This window comes from Mustela erminea, chromosome 17, assembly GCF_009829155.1.
Source record: "Mustela erminea isolate mMusErm1 chromosome 17, mMusErm1.Pri, whole genome shotgun sequence".
Lineage (NCBI taxonomy): Eukaryota > Metazoa > Chordata > Mammalia > Carnivora > Mustelidae > Mustela > Mustela erminea.
The window spans coordinates 36,031,652-36,044,079 of record NC_045630.1 but is presented as its reverse complement, the minus strand read 5'-3'; the positions used below and the strand labels follow the sequence as shown (position 1 = coordinate 36,044,079).

Here is a 12,428-nt window from a genome sequence, read left to right as displayed (position 1 = left end):
TACCCCTTAATCCCAGTTACCAATTTTACATACCCTCCCCATCTACTTCCCCTTTGGTAACCTTAATGTTTTTCCAGAATGTGATTATTATTTTTTTTCTAAATTTATTTATTGGACAGAGAGATCACAAGTAGGCAGAGAGGCAGGCAGAGAGAGAGGAGGAAGCAGGCTCCCCACTGAGCAGAGAGCCTGATGCGGGGCTCCATCCCAGCACCCTGGGATCATGACCTGAGCCGAAGGCAGAGGCTTAACCCACTGAGCCACCCAGGCGCCCCCAGAATGTGATTATTTTTTATCATTTCTACTGCCACCATCCTGGTCCAATCCACCCTTATCATCTCTTGCCTGGGATATTGCAACAGCTTCCTAATTGGTCTTCCTGCCTCAGTCTTTGGCTCTTTCTACAGTTCAGTCTTAGCTCAACGGTCAAAGATGTCAATTTTGCTACGATTTTACCCAAGACCTTCCATTTCACTCATTGTAAAAGCCAAATCCTTACAATGGCCTCCCTAGGCTGGAAGTCTCCCTTTACTTTTCTAACTCACTCTGTCTCCAGCTACTCTGGAGTGTGACAGGCCTGTGCCTACTGCAGGATATTTGCACTGGCTATTCCCTCTGCCTGGAATGCTCTTTCTCCCTATCATTGCACAAATCAGTATTCCACCTTTTCCAAGTCTTTGCTCAAATACCACCTTATTAAGAAAGTCTTAAATTTTTCATTTAAAAAATTCAAACACTTCATCTCCATATCTTTACTTTTGTCCAGAAGATTTACCACCTTTTAATAGGCTCTATATTTTATGCATTTATTCTATTTATCACTATCTCCTCACAGTAGAAATTAAGGCCCACATAGGTAGGTGTTTTGTCTTTTTTAATCAGCCCTATGTTTCCAGCACAGAGCCTGGAACACTGAAAGCATTCAATAATTATTGTGTTGATTGTGGTGCCTGGGCGGCTCAGTGGGTTAAAGCCTCTGCCTTCAGCTCAGGTCATGGTCCTAGGGTCCTGGGATGGAGCCACGTTTTGGGCTCGCTGCTCAATGGGGAGCCTGCTCCTCCACCCCCCGCCCGCCTCTCTGCCTATTTGTGATCGCTCTCTCGTCAAATAAATAAATCTTTAAAAAACTAATAATTATTGTGTTGATTGATTGAGCAATTATGGAGTGGTAAGTTAGTTTCAAATATGTATAGAAACCCAAACAAGGCTAACACAGAGCTACTCTACTCTATAATATATAGAATGGTGAAGCAACACCAACTCATCTGTGTCTCTGGAATTCTCTGGTCCTGGGCTTTTATCTGCCCTGCAGCACTCCAGGACCTGAAGACATTCCAAGATCTTCAAGCACCCAAATGGTTTAGTACTGACTTGCTTGCCTGAGGGTCCCCAATACCATATCTCCTCCAAACAGTTGCTGGTGCTCTGGACCAGCTCTCCTTTCCCCCAGTGCAGATTTTCATTCATTGCCCAAATGCTTGTTCTAAGCTATAGTTTTAAAATTACAAATTGTATAAATAATTGCTCTCCAGGGTCCTGTAATGTCACCTCTTGGCAAGGCCACCCTTTCAGAAGCCAGGAACTCCTCCACTGTCTTTCTAATCCTACTTTAAAACTCGCCCAGAAACACTTCAATAATTATGTGCATACTACATACAAGCATTGAGCTAGGCGCTGCAGGAGAAGTAGAATGAATAAGACACTGTTCTTAGACTTATAGAGTCGTCAATACAGTAAGTAGCAAAAGACAAGGGGAGAAATAATGGTACTATTTGGTAATTCAGGACATGGTAGAATGGAAGTTCAGGGGTGAGACAAACCACATCCAGCTGAGAAGAGCCAGAAGACTTATTTAAGAAATTGAAATCTGATGTTGACCTTAAAGGATTAGTAGGCTCTCAATGGGTGGACATGGAGAATAGATGAAAAATATTTCAAATAGAGAAGCCCTTTGAGACACAGGTTGGAAAGCAAAGGGCATCTTTAGCTGATGGTAAGTATTCCAGTTTTACTAGAGTGACAAACTATGTGAAAGTTGAAGGTAGGTGAAGCTGTATGATAAAAAAATGTAAACAAGATGAGTTTGGTTTTAGCTTAATAAGCAATGCAGAGCATTTTAGGTTTTTGAGCTGGAGAAGGACAAGATCGAAGCCAAGCTTTAAGACGTGTAATACGCAGTGGAGAGCAGTGTTGGGAAGCTCTTCCAGCAGGCTAGGTGAGGGAAAATGCCAGTTTATGTTAGAGTAGTGGCCCTGATGGGAAGGAGACAGGTGAGAGATATTACAGACTTGGAATCTTTAGGATATACTCATTGATTGGTTGTGAGGAAGGGAAGAGTGAAATTTGACTCTGGGTTTCCTCCTTGAGTCGCCTTATGGCTAAGTGAACCCATAAGAAATGAGAAGAGAAAGTTCGAAGGGAATATAATGGTTCTGGTTATGTTGAGAATGAAATGTTCATGGAATAGACAGATGGAGGTGTCTGGTAGCCAGCTGAATGTTCTTGTCTAAATGAAGACAGAATTTAAGAGCAATTATAAAAATTTAGGATTATTTCAACAACTACTGAGGTTGAAGTCTTAGAACTTAATGAAATCATTGAAGACTTTATAGAGCATTTAAGAGTGAGGGCTTAGGTCAGCACCTTGAAGAATATGATAGATGCATTTACTCAGAGGTGAAAATAATATTTTAGCTTAGTGTGTAGGATATTTGTAGTAATGATGTAAAAGAGCCTTTTGGCTTAAATTTGAAAGAAGAAATTTGGGATGGAATAATAGATTTGGGGTAGCAAGCAGTCCCTCCTAAGTTTCCTGACATCACAATACAGTCATGTCTGTAGGCTGTGCTTTCTGGTGTGGCTGAATGTACAGATTCACCTTCACAGGTGGAAAGGGGCTTGGTAATTCATTAGAAAATCCTGAAATAATCCCCCCAAATATGTAAATCACTGATAATGAGCTTGGAGTCTTAGGAATATTTGTCTTTTGATAGGAGTCTCCTAAATGCCACACAAACTTTAATGAAAATAATCAATAATTAATGACATAATTGCAGATATAGTACACAACAATAAACATTATTTCTGAATGGAAGTCACACAACATATATGGTCCCTGACTCAGTACTATTTTCAGGGACCTATATTAGTGAGTAAGAACAAGTTATAGTATACATATCAATTATTTGTAAAGAGATGTTTTTCTAGCGTACTTGGTAATTTTTGCAGTTAAAAGATTTCTTTTGAAATACATTTAACATTATTAATATTGTCCTAGCTAAAAGAGTGTGGTAATTAGGTGTATATCAACCCCAACATTTACCCCAAGCCTTCAAAGAAAAGATGGTCTGTAAATTCAGTATAAAAATTGGGTGGGACCTGGATAACCAGACAGGAGGAGGGTGAGCCCTCCAACTGAGCAAGGGATGGTCAGAGTGTGTGTGTTTGTGTGTGTGTGTGTATGTGTGTATGTGTGTGTGCTCACGTGTGCGTATGCGTGCGCACTGGAGTGTGGGTTTAAAGTCTTCTGAAAACACACTGAGATAATAAAGAAATGAAGAAAAATGATGATGTGAGTATTTTCTAGGGATAATATCACCTGTTTTTGTTCTATTTTCTTGTTTTTCCAAAGAGATTTTTCCCACCCATTTCTTTTCTTTGGGTCAAAGGGCCTGTCCAGTTTTTCTTGACCCTAAACCTAAACGCATTGGTTCACACTGCGCCAGAGCACTAGATCAGAAATATGACCTACTGAGTAAGGAGATGTAGGATTTCATCTAAAACCTAAAGACAGGGTGCCTGAGTGGCTCAGTCAGTTAAGCATCTGCCTTTAGCTTAGGTCATGATCCCAGGGTCCCGGGATTGAGCCCCACATCGGGCTCCCTGCTTGGCGGAGAACCAGCATCTCCCTCTCCCTGCTTCTCTGCCTACTTGTACTCTCTATCTCTGTGTCAAATAAATAAAACCTTTAAAACAAACAAACAAACAAACAAAAAAAACAACCTGAAGACAGATTTTGGTGGAGCCGCAGAGAGGCTATGCAGAGTCGTGTAAGGGATAGCAGAGCCGGATAGCAGAGTGTATCCCAACTAATCTTAAGGTTTGTTTTGGGTTTTGTTTTTTATTTTTTTAAAGTAATCTCTACACCCAACGTGGGGCTTGAACTCACAACCCCAAGATCAAGAGTCACATGCTCTACCAACTAAGCCTATTTATAAATCTCACTGTATAACAAGGGTAGGCTCCAAAGTTCATAAGTTTGTCATCCTGTTAAGAAAGACATAAACCAAGGAGAATGAGATCCCATAGAGGGGAAGTTTGTAAAGAAACTCTACTTGTAATTTGATTTCAAAATCTCTTCCCTTCCCCCTTTCCCTTATCTGTACATTGTTACAAAGCAGGCAAGCTGAACATTTTATGAGGCTTAATGTTAGACCAGCAGGACGTATTTATGATGCTATGTCATCGTCCCAAGAAGCGTTTATTGAGTGACTAATGGTTGCATTGGCACACGGACAATTAATCTAACATGATTGTTTCAGGAGCTGGAAGATTTGTAGGTATTAGCCGCATTTTCTTGGGTTCATCCTCTGCCTTATATACGTGTGATTTCGAGAATTCTTTTCATCTCAGTGTATAAGTATTATCTTTTTGCTCTTTTTTTTTTTGCATTTTTAAAAGATTAAATCCTCAAAGAAGAGTTTCAATGGCTGACAAAGGCAAGAATATGATCTCTGTAAGTAAAAACTTAAGGTATATAAAAACTATAGAGATTTAAGTGTGATCCTAATTATTTTTATTAAATACTGTTCCATTTAAGTAGTATGTTGTTGTCTCTTTACCATCCGTACATCAATACTGGGTTTAAGTAAAATGTGTGTACTTTTCACAAACATGTTTGATTTTCACAGGTCAAACATTTTATAAATTGAGAGCTAGGATAAGTAAATCAGTGTTATGAAGACAGAAAGCTCTAATTAGGAGGAAAATATAAGGGAAATACAGCATGTGGTGAGCAGCCTTCCCATCTGTAGGCATTAGCCTTGATTTGATTTAGAGCTATTTCATAGAGTGTCCATGTACACAACGCTAACAGAATAAACAGACTGTATCAGTAACCTGTCTCAGGAAGGGAGAACAAGGAATCGCGTTCTGACGGGGGGATACTGGAAGACAAATCCATCCTTGAGCATTTCATTTTTTAATTTCTGTCTTGTGAGTGGTATAAAATGTGTAGGCATATAACAAAATGTGTAGGCTCATAACAAAAATTGCTTATGCCATTAGGAAGACGTATTTATTTTCAACAATGTAAGGGGAAAAGCATACAATTGGGGTAGAGAGAGAGAGAGACAGAGAGAGAGAGAGAGAGACAGAGACCTGCTGCAGACATCACCTGAGTGGGAAATTATACATCCTGCACACACATGCACAGAATTCATCTCTGACAATTTAATTGTTTAATGGTAGGACTAACAAGGAATCCTTTCTAAAGTAATGGCATATAAAGGCTTCCTAGTGAAGTTAATATTCCTGCTGCATTTGATGGGTGTTTCCCATTTGTGCAGTTCTGCCCGAACAGACTCCTGGTGTTTGATGAGGGGAGGCAGGAGGGGCGGTGGTGTCTGCGTTCAGCAGCAGAATCTGGTGAGTGCCTTAGCCTGTGACTTTAGCCATTAAAGCAACAAATCCGAGGCCACGATGGGCACCAGAGCAATTGCTCATATCGTTGTAATATCTGGGCCTGCTGTGCAAGGATCTGGGCTTCCTGGACGGATGGCTGGGTGTTTTGAGTTCAGAGCCCTTGCCTGCACAGTTGTCTGTTTTCTCTTAGTTTGCTGGAACCAGGGTTTGGCAGCCATTTGTGCTGAGGTTTTAGGACTTCGGTTTGACCAGTCTTCTAGATAATGAAATGAATGATGTCTCAGATGCTAGGATTTGAATTCTCATCTGGAGCCGCAGTCTCTTCTCATATTTCTTTATGGTTCAGCCTTTGCTTATTTCTGCACTTTAATTGGATCCCTGGGTGGCCTGTCTGCTCCAGCCACGCACATAGCAATGGACGCTCTGTGGGAGAAGAACTGCCTCTTAAGAAATACGAAGTTCCCAGAGCAGACCCTCATTTGGTAGTTTCCATTCTTAAATCAATACATTTTACATGCATTACTCTGGTTACTTGGCTTCGGAAAAAAAAAAAAAAAAAGTTTTGTTGCCTGTATCAGAGGGACCCAGTGGTGGTAGTGGAGATTGAGTTTGACCACAACAGAGAAGGCAGTTTGCTCTGGAGCGTGGTTTCCCGTTGGTTGTGGAACAGCTCCCATGCTGTCTGCTCCTCTCGCTGGAGCTCTATCTTTCAGTCTAGGAAAAGGCTTAGTAGGCAGAATTGAAAATGACAGACTATTTTTAACACAAGCTTTATATCCCACAGTTCTGGTTCTTACTTCTATTATCATTACTTATTCATAGACTTTTATTCCCAAATATCATTACCCTTTACAGTAATAGGATCAGCAAAGCAACCACTTAAAACAAAACAAACAAATGCAGGAATCCAAGTCCCACTCACAGAAACATTTTTCCCCCTCTTGCCAGTTCTCTGTCTCTCTCTGACTACCTGGGGGAAAAGGAGTACTTATCAGTCACTAAGAAGTTCTGCTGCTTCAAAAATACCAGCGGAACAGAGGGGCTTGGCAGTAGGTAATGATATGAAGGCGCTGACAGTCTAAGGAAATGGAAAGGTGGTAATGATATCTGAAAAAAAACAAGGGAAAGAAGAAGGAGTGGAGGAAGGTGGGAAGTGGAAAGAAAACTAAGAATACACTGTGAGTGTTGCTTAAATTCAGTTTCAAGAGGCAAAAGCCCATCTAAAACAGATCTTATTTCGTCTACAGTGACTCTGAAGCAGGATTGTGTAATTATGCCCTATCTAGTAACAAGAGCTATGTGTCCTGAGGGCCTACTATATGCCAGATGCTTTTTAGAGGTTATTTGGTTTACACAACTTTTAGTAGCGGGCATGACTAGCTCCATTTTACGGTTAAGGGGACTGAGGCTTGGAAAGGCTACATGGCTTGCCTGAAGTTGTATGCCTCCGTTGGGTAGACCTGGAACATCAACTCAGGTCGTTTGGATTCAAATCCTATGCTCACAACCACTATAATTTTTTCGGACTGACTTCCATTGTGCCATAAGCCTGGCATATTATTTGGTCATTTGTCTCTCCACTTATGTATGTATGTGTGTATGAATACACCACGTTGTTCCAGAAATGATTTAAGATGGTGTAAATGCCTTGGAGCTATGCACATATCTAAGCAGCATGCACATGGTTAGGACAGTCTATGTATTTGTTAAATGAGTCAGGGAACATCAGTTGTCAAGAGTTTAGAATGTTTTCACTGTGGAGGCTTCTTCCTTTTTTATCTTTAAAAGAAGGCCAGCCAGGGGTGCCTGGGTGGCTCAGTTCTTAAACATCTGCCTTCAGCTCAGGCTGTGATCCCAGGGTCCTTGGATTGGGTCCCACATCCGGCTCTGGCTCAGCAAGAAGCTTGCTTCTCCCTCTCCCACTCCCCCTGCTTGTGCTTGTGTTCCCTCTCTTGCTGTGTCTCTCTCTGTCAAATAAAAAAATAAAACTAAAAAAAAAAAAAAAAATTAGGCCAGCCAGAAATGCATCTGTGCAGGAAGGTTTGGATACAGGAACCAGTGTGGACTAACTAAACTTCCCAAATCTTTTCTAGACCTTTGCTTCTCTCTCACCAGGCTTTATGGAAATTATTTCTCTTCAGTAATTAATTTCAGAAATGTGAAAAGTGAGTTGGCAGGAAGAAGAAAGGATAACTTTACCACAGAGGAACCTGGTAAACACTACTTCAGTTAGCTGTTCAAGGTCAACATCAACAGTAGTAAGTCATGTTGATGTACTCTTGATATACATTTGATCCAATGTATTTTGAAAATAGCACTTCACCTCTGTGATCATCCTCCCCCAAACCCATAACCTCCCAGTCTAATTGTGAGGAAAACATCAGAAAAATCCCAACTAAGTGACATTATAGAAAAGACCACCTCCCATTATTCCTTAAAACTGTCAAGGAAAGTCTGAAAAATTGTCACATTCAAGAGGAGCCTAAGGAGACAGGGTGACTAAATGTAATGTGGTGTCCTGGAACAGAAAAAGGACATTGAGTAGAAACTAAGGAAATATTAATAAAGTATGGACTCTAGTTAATTATAATATATCAGAATTAGTTCATTAATATTAACAAATGTACTGAAGTATGATGTTTATAATAGGGGAAACTGAGTGTGGGAATATGAAAATTCTCTGTACTATTTTCTCAATTTTTCTGCAAATCTAAAACCAGCTCTAGGGGTGACTGGGTGGCTCAGTCAGTTAAGCATCCCACTCTTGATCTTGGCTCAGGCCTTAATCTCAGGGTGATGCATTCAGGCCCCGAGGTGGGCTCTATGCTGGGCAAGGAGACTACTAAATAAGTAAAACAATACCTAAAACAATCAATCAATCAATAAACTATTCTGAAAAATAAAGTCTTTAAGAATATTTACACACACATGTGAATTATGTGAATTGACCAAGACATTTGAGAGAACAAATGGCCTAACTAGAAGTAGAATCTATATCCCTCTCTTGAAAAGCTAACCTAGGGGCACCTGGGTGGCTCAGTGCGTTAAAGCCTCTGCCTTCAGCTCAGGTCATGATCCCAGAGTCCTGGCTCTCAGATCCCAGAGTCGGGCTCTCTGCTCAGTGGGGAGCCTACATTCCCCCTCTCTCTCTGCCTGCCTCTCTGCCTACTTGTGATCTCTGTCTGTCAAATAAATAAATAAATAAAAATTTTTTTTAAAGAAAAGCTAACTTAACAATTGAGGTGGATAGCTTTTCCTTGAATTAATGCAATTTTGCTTCCTGTTGATCTCTGGATTTTTATTACCAGGTTTGGATATCAGAGGATGAAGCTGCTGAGGAAGAGTCTACTGAGTTTCTGATGATCTTGAGTAAATAAATGTCATTGCAACATACACTTGTGGAGCCTAATTGGTTCTAGGATGCATATACTTCAACTCATGTTCCTGACCTTCCAATGATGTCATCCTGTACCCAGTTCACTACTGAGCTATTCCAAGGCCTTAGTTTAGTTCTTCAGAACCCAGCAAGGGTTCCTGAATCACTTCAAAAATTGATCAAATAATTATTTCAATACAAATTTCTAATGCCACATCCTGTTTGGCTTACTGTTTGTTGGAAGCTCCCAATGTCTCATATGTAGCCATACCAGTGGTGATCACCAATAGAAATCAGAGATATTTACATATCACATAGCTGCTGTAGATATCACAAAATATCATTTACACTCATCACTACTTTGAAAATTATGGTAGTTATTAGATTTGCTACTGTATCTTTTTTTTTTGTTAAAGATTTTATTTATTTATTTGACAGAGAAAGAGATCACAAGTAGGCAGAGAGGAAGGCAGAGAGAGAGGTGGAAAGCCTGATGTGGGGCTTGATCCCAGGACCCTGAGACCATGACCTGAGCTGAAAGCAGAAGCTTAACCCACTAAGCCACCCAGGCGCCTCAGAAGAAAGACTTCACTGACCGGGAATTGAACCTGGGCCATGGCAGTGAGAGTGCCAAAGCCTAACCACTAGACCACCAGGGAACGTCACTACTGTATTTTGATATTTAATGCATTAATAAAGACGTGCATAGGTTACTGTAGCAAACATGTAAAAATATTTTGATAATTGTATTTTAATATAATTGGTTTCTTCTGTAATTCTATGGAGTTTTTAAAAAAATTTTATTTATTTATCAGAGAGAGAGAGGGGAAGAGAGCAAGCACAGGCAGACAGAGAGGCAGACAGAGGCAGAGGGAGAAGCAGGCTCCCTGCTGAGCAAGAAGCCCAATGTGGGACTCGATCCCAGGACGCTGGGATCATGACCTGAGCCGAAGGCAGCTGCTTAACCAACTGAGCCACCCTTTTGTTTCCCCCCATGGAGATTTTAAAATACAATTAAATACATTTTTTTCTGAGAAGGGGTCCAAAAGCTTCTGCAGATTCCCAAAGAGGCTCATGGCATAAAAAAAAGATTAAGAAGTTTGATGTAGTAGAAAGAACACTGAATTGAATCTTGAACTGTGTAATCTTTATAGAATCCCTTGACCTCTAGGTTCCACATTTTTCTCACTACTGTGCACCTTAAGACAAAACAAAAAAATCCTTGTGCATGGTGTAAGAGAATGGTCGAGTTTCATTCTTCTATACATAGCTGTCCAGTTTTCCCAGCACCATTTGTTGAAGAGACTGTCTTTTTTTCCACTGGATATTTTTTCCTGCTTTGTCGAAGATTATTTGACCATAGAGTTGAGGGTCCATATCTGGGCTCTCTATTCTGTTCCACTGGTCTATGTGTCTGTTTTTGTGCCAGTACCATGCCGTCTCGGTGATCACAGCTTTGTAATAAAGCTTGAAATAAGGCAACTTGATGCCCCCAGCTTTGTTTTTCTTTTTCAACCTTTCCTTAGCGATTTGGGGTCTTTTCTTGTTCCATACAAATTTCAGGATTGTTTGTTTCAGCACTTTGAAAAATGTCAGTGGAATTTTGATCAGGATGGCATTGAAAGTATAGATTGCTCTGAATAGTATAGATTTTTTTCCTAAAAAGATTTTACTTATTTGACACACAGAGAGAGAGATCACAAACAGGCAGAGAGGCAGACAGAGAAGGAGGAGTAAGGCAGGCTCCCTGCTGAGCAGAGAAACTGACATGGGGCTCAATCCCAAAACCCTGAGATCATGACCTGAGCTGAAGGCAGACGTTTAGCCCACTGTGCCACCCAGGTGCACCTGGGTAGTATAGATATTTTAACAATGTTTATTGTTCTGCTCCATGGGCATGGAATGTTTTTCCACCTTTTTGTGTCTTCTTCAATTTCTTTCATGAGTGTTCTGTAGTTCCTCTAGTACAGATCCTTTACCTCTTCGGTTAGGTTTATTCCAAGGTTCTTATGATTCTTGGTGCTATGGTAAATGGAATCAATTCTCTAAATACACTTTCTCTAAGTGTATAAGAAAGCAACTTATTTCTGTACATTGATTTTGTATCCTGTCACATTATTGAACTGCTGTATGAGTTCTAGTAATTTGGGATTTTCTTACACTATACACAAAGATAAATTCAAAATGGATGAAAGACCTCAATGTGAGACAGGAATCTATCAAAATGGTAGAGGAGAACATAGGCAGTAACCTCTTCGACATTGGCCACAGCAACTTCTTTCAAGACATGTCTCCAAAGGCAAAGGAAACAAAAGTGAAAATGAACTTCTGGGATTTCAACAAGATAAAAATCTTCTGCACAGCAAAGGAAACAGTCAACAAAACAAAGAGACATCCCACAGAATGGGAGAATACATTCACAAATGACACTACAGACAAAGGGCAGATATCCAAGATCTATAAAGAACTCCTCAAACTCAACACCCAAAAAAACCAGATAATCATGTCAAAAAATGGGCAGAAGACATGAACAGACACTTCTCCAAAGAAGACATACAAATGGCTAGCAGACAAATGAAAAAATGTTCATCATCATTAGCCATCAGGGAGATTCAAATCAAAACCACATTGAGATACCAACTTACACCAGTTAGAATGGCAAAGATTAACAAGGCAGGAAACAACAAATGTTGGAGAGGATATGGAGAAAGGGGAACCCTCTTACACTGTTGGTGGGAATACGAGTTGGAGCAGCCACTTTGAAAAACAGTGTGAAGATTCCTCAAAAAATTAAAAATAGAGCTACCCTATGACCCTGCAATTGCACTACTGGGTATTTACCCCAAAGATACAGATGTAGTGAAAAGAAGGGCCATCTGTACCCCACTGTTCATAGCAGCAATGGCCACAATCGCCAAACTGTGGAAAAAGCCAAGATGCCCTTCATCAGATGAACTGATAAGGAAGATGTGGTCCATATATACAATGGAATATTACTCAGCCATCAGAAAGGATGAATATCCAACTTTTGTATTAACGTGGACAGGACTGGAGGAGATTATGCTGAGTGAAATAAGTCAAACAGAGAGAGTCAATTATCATATGGTTTCACATACTTACGGAACATAAAGAGTAACGTGGAGGACATTAGGAGAAGGAAAGGAAAAGTGAATTAGAGGAAATTCGAGGGGGAGAGATGAACCATGAGAGACTGTGGATTCTGAGAAACAAACAGGGTTTTAGAGGGGTGAGCTTTGTGGTGGTGATTAAGGAGGGCACTTATTGCATGGAGCACTGAGTGTGGTACATAAACAATGAATTTTGGAACACAGAAAAAAAATTAAATAAATTTTAAGAAAAATTTGAGCAGATCAAATCAGATAACATGTAGGGGAATTACTATAAATTG

At 40.2% G+C, this 12,428-nt stretch overlaps 1 non-coding gene across 1 annotated transcript; it reads right to left on the bottom strand.

Annotated features, from left to right (window-relative positions):
• Positions 1–9,606: 9,606 nt before the first annotated feature.
• TRNAE-CUC lies at positions 9,607–9,678 on the bottom strand. The gene has a single exon. It is a non-coding gene; the product is annotated as a tRNA-Glu (tRNA).
• Positions 9,679–12,428: the final 2,750 nt, after the last annotated feature.